This window comes from Lissotriton vulgaris, chromosome 7, assembly GCF_964263255.1.
Source record: "Lissotriton vulgaris chromosome 7, aLisVul1.2, whole genome shotgun sequence".
In the NCBI taxonomy this organism is placed as follows: domain Eukaryota; kingdom Metazoa; phylum Chordata; class Amphibia; order Caudata; family Salamandridae; genus Lissotriton; species Lissotriton vulgaris.
In genome coordinates this window covers 39,485,832-39,499,828 of record NC_141695.1, presented here as the reverse complement: position 1 = coordinate 39,499,828, position 13,997 = coordinate 39,485,832, and positions in this window count along the sequence as shown.

The following is a 13,997-nucleotide window of genomic DNA, read 5'->3' as shown; positions in this document are numbered from 1 at the left end:
TGATTTGCATATGGCCATGTCTGAACTTGGGTGGTATGGAGTGCAAAGAAATAATGGATTTAGGCCCAGATCTCTGTACTGGGGTGAATGTATGACATTGTTCTGCATTCTGTCCATCAATTGTTGTTTTTGCATTTGTCACCCCAAGTGGGATGGGTATGCTCAGACGTGAGTCCCATGCTCTCCACACCACTGGAGTCAAACTATCCTGGCTGAAGGCAGCTGATAGCCAGAAACCGGTTCTGGGATGCTTGATTCCGGTCCAGGAAAGACATGTCTTGGCAGTTCGGGCTGGACTATTCCCATGAGGCATAGGGTCAAGGTTGATTTGCATATGGTCATGTCTGAACTGGGGAGGTGTGGAGTGCAAAAAAAACGATGGGTTTAGGCCCAAATCTCTTTACTGGGGTGAATGTATGACATTCTTCTGCATTCTGTCTATCAATTGTTGTTTTTGCATTTGTCATCCCGAGAGGGATGGGTATGCTCAGACGTGAGTCCCATGCTGTCCACACCACTGGAGTCAAGCTATCCTAGCTGAAGACGGCTGATAGCCAGAAACCGGTTCTGGGATGCTTGATTCCGGCCCAGGAAAGACATGGCTTGGCAGTTCGGGCTGGACTGTTCCCATGAGGCACAGGGTCAAGGCTGATTTGCATATGGCCATGTCTGAACTAGGGCGGTGTGGAGTGCAAAAAAATGATGGATTTAGGCCCAGATCTCTGTACTGGGGTGAATGTATGACATTGTTCTGCATTTTGTCCATCAATTGTTTTTTTGCATAGAATAGCAGCTCAAGCAGTCTTAGATGACACAACTCACCAACAAAATGACCCGGACGCTATATTCATCCCGGTAAATATAAGGAAAACCATAACTATAAAACTTATGGAAAATGGGGTATCATCGAGAGGTGGTAAAGTTATATTTGTGATAGAGGCACATGAATATCGGCAGACAGAGGTATTCGATTCATGGATTACTTTTCCACAAGCAAATCCAGTAACACGGGAGTTCCACTACTACAAAATAGAGGAACCTCCAGCGGAATACCCTTCTTTCTAGGAAGTTGAAATTCCAGTAACTTACCAAGAGCATCAGCTCTGGTTTAAAGGTGCCCTAAAACATCAAAATCACATTACCATGCTCGGTCCACTAGGTAGATCAGGAGCTACATGGCCGGTTCTAGCCAGCTATACACCACATCCTGACAGTAAAGAAATGTCAGATAGAGAACTTTTAGCTCAGCTAAAACAATTATTAAAAATACATAGACAATTGGTTCAATATGTCATGAGGACTCTAACAGTCCAACCAGCTATAACAATTCCGCAACACACCCCGTACCAGGGGAACACAAACAAAATTTCACCACAGACTACACAGTCAGTCATTGGCAAGTTTCCAGCCAAAAGGGAACAAATTCCGTTTTGGCTAGCATAAAATATTACTCAAATAGAGAATTTAGAATTTAGAATTTAAAACATTTGTAGAGCTCAGCGTTCACCGTACGGTTTCTTGCCGCTATAGTGGTAGGTCCAGCAACTGAGGACGGAGTGAACCTGGCGCAGAGCAAGGAGGGACAGGTTACGAGGGGAAGGCCTGTTGAAACAATAGCGTTTTTAGGTCTTTGCGGAAGGAGGAATATTGTGTGGCAGAACGTAGGTGGTCAGGGAGGGAGTTCCAGAAGGTGGGAGCCAAGGTTGAGAAATTGGCTCCACCCCACTTTTTACGTTTAAAACGTGGGATTTGCAGGAGGGATTTAGAAGAAGTACGAAGCTCTCTGATCGGGACATAATCGTTGATCAGAGAGGAAATGAAGGCGGGGGCAGTGCCCTGGCGGGCCTGAAAAACCATACAGCCGGTTTTAAAAAGGGAGCGTTCCTTGACAGGAAGCCAGTGGAGCTCCTTGAGGAGGGGTGTGGAGTGGTGAAAGCGGGAGAGACCATACACCAACCGGGCCGCTTGGTTCTGGACAATCTGGAGCTTCCGCACGCTGTATGCAGGGATGCCGTTGTATAGAGGCAGTATTCATCGATAGTACACCTCATGAAAAACACAGAATTCTGACAATCTGTTTACCAATTGGGATTGCACCACATGTGGAGGACTTTGACACTTGGGGTACAGTCTTTGCTTCGATCTACACAAAAACACATGGTGTACCGTCTATGGAGGCCGGTAATAGCAGACGTTCTGACACAAATTCAGAATGAATATGGCCCAGAACCAGCATTAAATTTAGGTATGAAATTACTGAAAGATTTCAAACAGGTCTCAGCTATATTATTAGCTAACATTAGAGGTGAAGCAGCATCCCTGGCAATCCGCTAGAAGTTAAAAGAAACAGATATAGCAGACCAACCTTATGAGCTTGCCAGAATTATTGAAAAATCATATGAAGAATTAGGTAGAGATAGTTTGGGTGGAAAAACATTGAAGCCCCAACTAACTGAAAATCCTGAAAAAACATTTATTAAGAATAATCTCACTACTCCAAAAAAGAAGTGGGAGAGTAATAAACAAACAATTCCTAGGGAAAAATATTCTCAACCCAGAGAAAGGTCTCCCCAAAGGGAGCCCTCTGAAAAGAGATATAATCTTAGGAATAGGGATAATTTGAAAAAAACCTGATAGATACACAACCCTCTCTATCTTTTCAGAGTTCCTCGCAGAAATCAGAAAGAAGAGGACGGGCAGAATACAAGGAAGAATGCGTCAAGTCCAAAGACAAGGAACCCGTTCATCAAAGTAAAAAAGCTCAGTTTTCCAAAAAGAAGGTAGCAAGCATAAAAGTTAGCCATGCCGAGGATCATGAGGACACAACTCAAAAACGGGGAGTGGGCTCAGACAATGCTAGACAGCGCAGCAGAAGTAACAATAGTTCGCAAGATCCTGAAGGATCATCTGGAGACAGTGGACTTGAATGAATTCATTCAGTTTGAATCTGCAGACACCAGAGTTAGTATACCCCATAAGGTATATGAAGTAACACTACAGATGGAGAGGGACATAACTAGAAAAATAAGAGCACTCTTTTGGGAGTAGCTCTCTAAGGGCTATGACATTCTTCTAGCTGAACAAGCCTGGCCACCTGAATTTGTCAGGGAGTGCCCACATGGCAAAGAGATAATTATGCCAGCCTTCTCTAATCACATTCTGATTCATAAAAAATATACATATGCCAGAAAATGAGCAGTAGCCCACGCTCCAGTATTATATAAAAATCACTCAGGATGGGATGAGGTTCTCCTCACCATAAAATCCAGTTGAAAAACCAGCCCACTGCACAAAGACAGTACCCGGTTAAGCAAGAAGCTAAAAAACAGGTCAGGGAGATTTTAAATCAACTTGAATACCAAGGGTTGATTGAAACATGCACCTCATCTATGAACAATCCTTTGTTTCCTGTATCCCAACCAGACAATTCGTATCGTTTAGTATTGGATCACAGACACTTAAACTCCTGTTGCAAAACATTTGCAGTACAAAACTCACACAGTGCAGCACTGATGAATACCATCGTGCTCAAAAGATATAAAACGACATTAGATATTTCAAATGGATTTTTCTTTCAAAATATTGCACCAGAAAGCAGGCATTTTACCGCTTTCTCAATATTGGGGACAGAATGACAATTTTCTCGTCTCCCCCAAGGATTCAAGAATTGCCCAGGTTTATTTTCAGCAAGAGTAACGGAGTTACTCCAAACGTACGATGATGAGGCATTATCTCATGTCGATGACAGCTATCTTACGGATGACGACTTGGACAAGCACTTGAAAAGAGTGATTACCATAATACTTGGGTTCGCTTCGGAGGGGTATACATTCAATTTTAAAAAATCAAGAATTGCCCACCTCAATGTCATATTCTTGGGATATGAGTTGTCAAGTGAAGGCAAAAGCCTAGCAGCAAACTTTCTAGGGAAATGTGCGCTGCTCCAACCCCCAAAAATGCTGAAAAACTTACAATCAATTCTAGGTTTCCTAAATTTTGGAACAACGTACGTTCTGAATTACGCAGAGAGGGTTTAAACCTCTCTACAAATTAATCAATCCTGATTTTCAACCAACACATTGGACTCAAACACACACAGAAATTTTGTGTTCAGTCCAAACAGACATGTTAGTATAAACTAAACTAAACACACGCGAAAACGTGCACAACCTAGTAATCCGAGTCAGCCCAGGAAGATGCAGATTCACATACCTAATCTTTAATGAAAGAGAAACGGTACCAATAGTTTACAAATCACACTTGTACACACAATCAGAAATGAATTTCACTTCTACGGAGAAAATTCTGACAGCGGTTCAAACTGCTGTAGCAAAAGAGAGAGCTCTCGTGCAGGGTAAACGCATAATGATCGTTACACCTGTACCGGCCTTAGAGGCAGTGACAAGAGCAAGCATTCCTAATTTGAAAGCTCTACATCCGAGATGGATACAATGGGTTAACTCTCTTGCTGCAAAAGACGTTCAATACTTTTTTGACCCTATTCTAAAGACACAAGAATTTCTTCAATATGAACACGAATGTCCTCTGCCGATCGAAATTCTTCCTCTTCAACATTATGGCTGTATAATATATACAGATGGATCAGCAGAGCCCGCAATTGGGGGTAAACAAGCCTATAGTGCTGCGTGCGTGATTGTTAAAGGTCGCTGGCCCGAAGGCAAATTTAAACCTATGGTCACAAAAACTCAATCACTTGGAGACTGTACAGCTCAGCGAGCTGAACTACAGGCTTTCAAGATGGTGCTTGAAAATACTGATCGCGAATTCCCCACACTTATAGTGTGCGATTCATATTACTGCGTCCAATCTTACAATGAGTATCTCCATGGCTGGGTTCAAAACGGATTCAAAGACGCTAAAGGTGGCACAATCCAACATAAGTTGCTTTGGGAGCAAGTGGTTCTTTTGCAGAAAGAACTACAAAAGACTCACATGATACATACACTGAGTCATCAGCGGGATGCCGTTCACGTTGCAGGGAATTCATTGGCTGATGAAGCCGCGAAGGCAGCTCTGCAAACGGCTTCCGTAGCTGCTACCACCTGGTCAAAAACAAAACTAGACCGCAAAATAATGCAAGCTGTCACTGCTTCAATCAAAGACAGTGGTAAGACACTCCAGAAAAGCTTTCCAGTAAAATACTCATATATAACTGATGCAAACAATGTCCCTTTTGCTCGAATTCCTAGACCCGGAGTGGGGGATAGGGCAATGCCAAACATGGAACACAGGTTAGGACTAATCATTGCAGCACATGAAGGGCTTGCTTCTGCACACGCAGGTGTTTCCGCTACGGTATAATTATTAACATAGAGATATTGGTGGCCACACATGAGGAAACAAACTAGAGACTATGTACTAGAATGTGAAATCTGCAAGAAAATGAAAGTCTCTACAGTGCACAAACGCCCCTTTTGATTTCAGATAAATCACTGGCGTGTGTTTATCTGGACCACTGTCGTACCTTAACACGGGATGGCAACTATAAATATATCATGGTCACAGTGGATTCCTGCATGAGACTTATTTGGTTATGGCCCCAGCGCTCGGCTGACGCCAGAACTGTTATAAAGGATTTGCGAGTCTTTATCAGCACATACGCAATAGACACGCTACATTCTGAACAGGGCCCTGCGTTTAGCTCTCCAGCTTACAAAGAGGCCATGGTTAGTTTGGGTGTTGCATTGCGGTATTCTAGACCCTTCCATCCTGAGGGTAATGCGGTAGTGGAAAGAAAAAACCATGCCATAAAGCAATCCATAACGGCAAAGGTATTAGGTTCGGGTGATGGGTGATTCAAATATATAATAAGTGTCCAACGTAGTCTTAACAATGTGACAAAAAATTCTCTTGGGGGAATCACTCCTTATGAGCTACTATTTGGTACTAGAATGATAATCGAGGATCTCGATTGTCAGACTTCAGTGGTAATACAGAAACGCTTTGATGTCAAAAATCGTTTGGCTGTCTTACAGGACTTAAATGAAACAAGAAGAAGTCTGAGTGACACAACACAAAAGCCAACAGCCACTGAAGATAAACCACCTGTTTCATCAAGACCTGTCTGGAATCCAAAAATTGGGGATCTAGTCAGGGAAAAGATAGCGGTGAAGAAGGAATTTGGGCCTTCTTACAGAAAAGCAGTACCTGTCTTAGCAATCCAAGGAACAAGATCAGTAGTACTACCACCCCTTGCTGGTAAAAAGGAGAACAGAGTCGTGTCCATCGACCTGGTAAAACCACAACATGTGGCCATTAATAAGTAGTAGGCCAAGTGGACTCCCAAGATGTAGCAGACAGCCAAATCTTGCTACAATCCAAGAGGTTCAAACTGAAAGACTTATCACCTTTGATAAACCTGCAGTAAGAAAAGAAGGACTATGCAACAAAGCAATGGAACTCGTGCCTCTTGAGACCCAAATATCTGTTCGACCAGAAACACCAGTCTACAATGATGTAGCACCTGAATACACTAATATGACAAAGGAGAAATCAGTTCCAGCGATTTCAACAAACCCCGATGCCATTCAAACAATTGACAGAAATGCAACTGGATATTTCATCAACTTTGATAACTTTTCTGAGGATCCAAGTGAACCTGAATATACAACAACAAAGACAATTCTCAAATAAATAACGACAGAACTTTTTCATGAACTTGAAAAATATATCTGGTTTCATCATGGACTGAATTTTGGATTGGTTTAGGTGCATTTTTCCTCCTGCTCAGGCTAATATTGGTTTTAAGCCTGGGGCGAATAATAGATGGAAAATACAGTACAATGGACACAGCAAGTTGAAAATCAACTTGGTCCTAAAACCGCACAAATCATCACATGTTGAAAAAAGAGAACTGTCATCAGTAAACATCACAGCCATCCCTATACCAGGAGGGATAGTATGGGATAGCACTGATTATGATATCTATGTCCCGGTAGAGATGCTGAGGATTCCACATCAGTTCAAGGTTTCTGTAAATGACTTTGTAACACCCAGCAGATTCTCTGATGATTGGGACTTTGAGACAATTATTAATCTGATGTCAGATTTAGAAATGTCTGCGAAAAATACTCAACATGACTATTTAGAATGGTCATCAGACTATGAACAAATGTATTGTTTTAACCATTTTGGTCATCACTATTTACACAAATCTGCAAGCCAGAGAAATGTTTTTATGTGTAATCAATGGGAACATTGTCCAACACTACAAAAAGGCAGCTCTAAAACATTTTATGAAATGTTTCCTTCCTTCTCAGGGTTTAATGTTACAGATCCAGAACGTTCTATTTCAAAAATGTAAATAAGACAGGATTCAAAACAATGTTGACTAATACCAAACAAATTTATTCTGCAAACTTTTATGCTAAGTTGTCCACATTGGGTTTCGACTTCTGGAAAGACAACATCGAGACAAAAACTGTCTGGGACACAAAAGAATTGCAGGTGCAAGGTCTGGAAGCTTTATTCAGAGCCTGCATTGTACTTGAACAAATAATGTTTTTAAGTGACACTGTGCAACAAACCTCTTGTCTTGGCATGGCAAAAATAAAAGATTTAAATAAACCGTCTATACCAAAACCCATACCTGAAAATAACAAAACGATAGAAGGGGAGATAAAATGTAAAATATGTTTTCAAATTGAACAGAACTAGTCCTGATTGGAAAAAATGGTTAATCTGGTCCACACACACCAATAACTGTCAAGATAAATTCCTGAGCAAAACACAGGGTTTAATTCTTAACAGGCCAGATCCAACATACTCCCAGAGACAACATCCAGGGATAGTAACAACATATAGTGTAGGGAAACTATGCCTTGAATGGCTAAAAACTTCTACACTTCCAGAAATTAAACAACACTTGACTTTACTTAAAGAAAGCTATGATTTGTGAGATTTCTTATTGGGGCCTCGCAAACCTCGGCAAAAATGTTTCATATACACCAGTAAATATGCTGCGTACAACGAGGCTTGGAACATAACACAATTAGAAACTGCAGAAAGAATACGAGAAATTGATTGCATTAACTTGGAGAAAGCTCTCTCTGCAGTGGACAATTGGTTAACTACTCTGTCCTCCAGAATATATATTCATTGGACAGTATTGTGTCCTCTGCAATTGACATAATGGAACAAGACTTGCTAATGTTACAACATGGCCAGTCTCAAATACGGTCTATAATGCAGCTAGGCTGGACATTGCTAAATCTGCTTTCAGGCTACATGCCATGGAGGTTTATCAACACAACGTCATTGTTTACTGGGTTTAACCTTACAGATAAACAAATCTCTTTGGCACAAAGAGAAGCAGACTATACGGTGCTGAGCATTGAAAAGCTGGAAAGATTACCATTGACAGTTTCTGAGAAACCTTTAATAGAATGGATAATTCATGGCACCATCATGATTCCAGTGACGATTTGCCAATTTCAGTATTGTCTACAGCATATACCAGAAAGCCTATATGGAAGGTTGGGTAAAGAATACATTAAGTCAACATGGACGTTACCGTATACACACAGTTGTTGGAATAAGGGGAAAGAAGTATTCCTTAGTGGGAAAAATTGTAAAAATTCACTTAGTGATACACTTCTGTGCCCGGGTATTAATCTACACGGAGCCTGCGATGGTTCTGCAAATAACCTTTCATGCCACCTGCACGGTACTCCCTCCACACTGATCGATCCCGTTTTCAGGCATCTATCCAATGGCAGTTACGTTATATTAAATGATCACAGCTGCTGTGGCATCATGCCAGGAACAGTTTATCTGGTTACTGTGTCGTCCATGGTCACTTGTTGATGCAAGTATTGTATCCAACTCGCAAGTCAGACAGTCAGACGGCAATATGGCCTTCATTGAATATATCTTCTATACGAATTGATACTTTAAGCAGACTAAAGTCTATTCTTTTGCAAAAATCTGTGCCACTGACATCATCAAAAGAAACGTATGATCTGCAAGTTGCAAGGACATCTGCAGAGATACATGCATTATTATCAACAAACTGCCCTGTACATTTCGCAGAAATGTTAAGTCAAATCTTAAGCATGTCTGATACCAGTGGCATCGCACATGTATTTAAGACAATTTTTTCGGGACTGTTAGCACCATTTGAAGCAGTCCTCGGCATTTTCCCAAATTTCGTGCACTCTGAGTTCGGCGGCCTGCCTCTCATCTTGGGACTAGTAGCAGGAATACTATTTTTATTTCTTCTGCTCCGATAGGGCTAGTCCAGTAACCGGCGATACCCAGAACCTCATGGAACAAACGGTCCGTGCCCAGAGGTATCGTGAGAGGATAACACAGATTCTCGACTTGGCTCGTATAAGAGATCTGAATATGACATGGCTTCTATCGTTCAGACCAATCTAGCAAGATTGCATCTTACCTGATCTACGATGCCTGCTTTGCAGGGAGGAATGTGTGTTAGACATTTGTCTTACACGTCCATCAGTCCTGCCATCAGATGTCAAAGCCTTGCTAGGTCCTGTAATGGCTCATGCATTGTGTTGCCCCCAATGGCTACAGATCCTGATGACGGCATTCATTGAGATCTCACCCGTAAGTCTAACTGAGTGTGAGGTACGAGAAACACCAGGCACACAAGACCATCTGATATGACCATTGCTAACGCAGCAACAAGCGCTGACGGCAATGCCTCTCATCTCTGCACATTTGATCTGCTGGATCAAGTAGTTCCACTTTCACCTACTGTGGTAGATGATTTCTTTGCCAGCCTAGACGACTTGATATTTTCTCCTGACACTGAGAATAACTTTTGAGTCATGCACACAGTGTTCTCTGAACTTTGAAATTCGGCCTTCATTTTTTCAAAACAATGACTTCTAACAATTGGAACTCTATTTTTCACAACAAAGTTGTAGTTTTTCTCTCTTTCCAAAACATTGAACTTTTGGCACAGACTAATCTGCTTAAAGTAGAACTATTCTTAGAGAACAAGTCATTTTTTGAACTCTGACTAAAATAACTATTTAGGCCTCATCCCTATTACTAGAAAGATTGCTATGACATCTTATGTTATGAAATGATGATCGACTTTTCTTCTGTATTTAATAGACGTTATCATAAATGTAGTCTCATGATTCTTTTCAAATTATATAAATTAGACTAAAGACTGTATGCTTAGAAATGTTTCCCTTAAGTATATTGTGTACTATAGAAAATGCTAAAAATATTTTTTTCTGCATATCCAGTTCAAATGCATTCTTTGTATTGGGGTGAAATTGTAAACACTAGCTTTAGATATGTTCAGTGCTTGGTAGGTTAGCTTTATTGAACTTAATATCCGTGTAAATGAATCTCGGACCCTAGTATAAATTTCCCGATTCATGCCCTTATATAGGTATACTTTATCATTTCCTTATATAGGCATAGAAATCATTACCATATTTGGCCTAAACCATACAGCCCAAATACGGCATGGATACTTCCACTAAGCTCCAAGAATTAACAACTTTTTCTAGTAAAAACCCGCCTTCAGCAGCTCGGGACTTCCCTCTGCTTGAATATTAAGTTCTCCTTGAACTCCTGGCGTTTTCCAAGAAATGAGCCTTTAAGTGACCTTATTAAGTCTAAACATGCATCAAACTCAGCATCTTCGACTATCTACTTGCCCGACGCCCTGCAGCAGCAAATGCCGAAGGAATCCGACCCTCCAGCAGACGCACTGCGAGACTCTGTCATTTCTCCTGCCAAGAAATCTAGCTCCAGTGTTTCCAGCCTACCCTTGCGGGTATCTGGGAAATTGAGTCCCGAGAACGAGATACAAGACCTCCTTCATTCTAGAACAAAGGTACGGAGCTGATTAGACCTCTTAGAGAATTATCGGAATCAGATTCCTGGCAGAGAACTCCTAGACTTAAACTCCTCCTCTTATACTCCCTCCCTCTTACCAGACTTAGGTTAGGTACACCGGGGTAGGCGTATTCTAGAAGCACCAGTTGAGTTTTTCAGTCACCCTTTTATCATTGTATGTATTTTATGTATTTTATATATTTTATGTACTTTATGGCTTAGAAACCATATCATGCTTTTACAGTACTACTTTATAATACTGTTCATATTATATGCATTGTACTTCATTGTAAGCCTTACTATTGTATCAGTTCATTTTCAATGCTTGAGAAAGAAGACTGTTTAATAAATACCTTTTTATTCAAAACACCCATCTCTCTATTCCTCTTGCACCTCTGGTGAAACTAAGCATGCACGATTGAATGAGTGAAATAGTTATATATTGTTTCCCCGACTCTAGAGATTTGATTTCTTATTCTTGGGAAACAAAGTTGTCATATTTTATGCGGTTGTCAGAAACGAATCCCTTCTTGTTTATTCGAGAAAGTTTCTAGTGACCTCTGAGCTAGCTGGCACTCACAATCAAGTCTAATATAACCGGTAGAGACCTAGTAGACCTCAGTCCTACGTCTAAGCTACAGGATATATTATTCCAATACGCAGAGCTTATTGGGAATATAGGAACTACACTACAACAGTGAACACAAAGTATTGATGACGAAGTATAAATATGAGGTGTAACAATCCCTTAAGGGGGGACATTTACAACAAGGGGCTAAAGTGTAATATGCTAAAATTGAATGCATCTTTGTGAAATATAGTAGAAAACTATTAGCAAGTTGCAACCTGTTTTGGAATCTCAGCTCCTATGCTGACCCAACAAAGGGGCACATGGTTATGATAAATGGGACAGTAAAGGAATCATTTATTTGCAAATAACTTTGGTGCAGTTTTTGCAGACACATAACATATCTTCCTTACATGAATGGAGGAAATTGGTAGCAGTGGTATAGAGATATTCTCTACCTGCTAACAGCAAATACAGAGTATGTAAAGGCAATTTAACGTTGTGTGTGCTCCACAGGCCAACACTGTGCCACCATAATAGAGTACAATATACATGAAAAAGAAAGCTTCTTAACATAACAAAATTGTACAAATTACAAATTCATTTGAAAGTCTGCTTCTGAATTCGGTCAGTTTCTTCGTGAAGGTTCAGTGATCAAGTAGTGCTTGTATTTTGTACATTGGGAGACAGCCAACCTAATCTTAGATGACTTTTTCAAGGCTGTAAGGTCAATTAATACATACTATTATAACAGATTAGAGAGTTGGAGGAAAAATGCTCCTGTACATCCCTCCAACACAACTAAGATATCACAACTAGATACTGTGCCAATGTGATCGACCAAAATCTCATAATAAATGCAAATATCTAGACTTTAGGAAAACGGTCAATCTTTATAAAGGTATATATTTTGGGATTGTGTTTTTATAAAGGGAAACAATCCTTTATGGAAGAGGATGCCTCACATTATCGCCGCTTTAGTGGCAGGAACCTGCTGCTAAAGCGGCAATAAGGGGCTTGATAATGTGCCCTTGTGAATTCCCATAGAAGCCCAGGTTCTGGTGCGAAGGACATCAAACCTGGTCTTCTATGGGAATTCACAAGGGCATATTATTAAGCACCTTATCGCCGTTTTAGCTGCAGGATCCTGCCGCGAAAGCGGCAATAATTTAATGGCTGTTCTTGATAATATGGCCCTATATCAGGTGGGTAAGAAGAGAACAATGACTCAAGCCTGTCTTGCAAACACCAACATGTTTCTGCTCACAATACCTAGCCTATCTGGTCTGGGGGAATTCGTCAGGGCTCTAGTATTCCTAAATGTAGACAGCAGGCTCAATCTATCATAGCAGGTAATGATGTTGCATCACTGATTCACCGAGGCAACCACCCAGGTGAGTCCTACCTGAGTTATAGGACACATCTTGAGAGATCAACCTATTAGAAAAATGGAAAAACATAAGCATATTTTATATGATGCAACCGGTAAACCTTTTCGTATTAGGCTACAGTACTGGAATAATACCCGGATAGCTTCCCAAAGCTCACCATAGGCAAGTCATAAAAACACAACACATGAACAAACAAGATAGCTTCAATGTACAACTACTAATTCTAGGTAGGGCACATGCTACTATGGCACTGCTGAAATATGGCATTTATCTAGTCCAGAAGATTTTGAAACGTATGGCATGCTTACAAAAATGTTTATGCATTTATTTTTAAAGCAATCCACCTTTCATAATCTGTGTTTGACTACAAAGGACACCATCTTCTCTCTGAGCAGATTACAGGTAGAGAAGAGTCTAGAGTAAGATTTAGTTGTTTTCATATTTCTTTTAATGCCCGATGACTCAATGAGATGTAGTAATAGACGTCACAACAATAGTGTTGTGATTTGTTTTTGCATGTGGGGGCAGACTTGTCTCACCTATCACACCTGTTATCTTGAAATGTTGTACATTGACACAATCTTGTTTGTTCAATTGTTGGGTTTTTATGACCCGCCTATGGGGAGTTTTGGGAAGCTATCTGGGTATTATTCCTTTTTCATATATTAGCCTAATATGAAAAGGTTTAACTGTTGCATCATATAAAATATGCTTAAGCCTTTTAATTTTTCCTAATAGGTTGATCTCGTAAGACGTTTCATATAACTCAGGTAAAACTCACCTGGGTGGTTGCATCGGTGAAGTAGTATCATTATCTGTTTCAGATATATTGAGCCTACTTTGTAGATTTAGGGATTTTAGAGCCCTGACGAATACCCCAGACCAGATAGGCTAGTTATTGTGGGCAGAAACATGTTAGCATTTGCAAGACGGGTTTAAGTCATTGTTCTCTATTTACCCACCCAATATAGATTTTTTGGATATTCCAAGAGTCCTCACAAATGAAGGTGATAACTGGGGCACTCTAAGTTATTGTTATTAGACTATCTGGATTCAGGTACAATCTTAGCACGGTGAGGAGAGGATGTCAATGATGAAGCATGACAATATTATGTGTGTGAGGCATCCTCTTCCATAAAGGATGGCTTTTCGCATTTAAAAACACAATCCCAAAATATATCACTTCATAAAGGTTG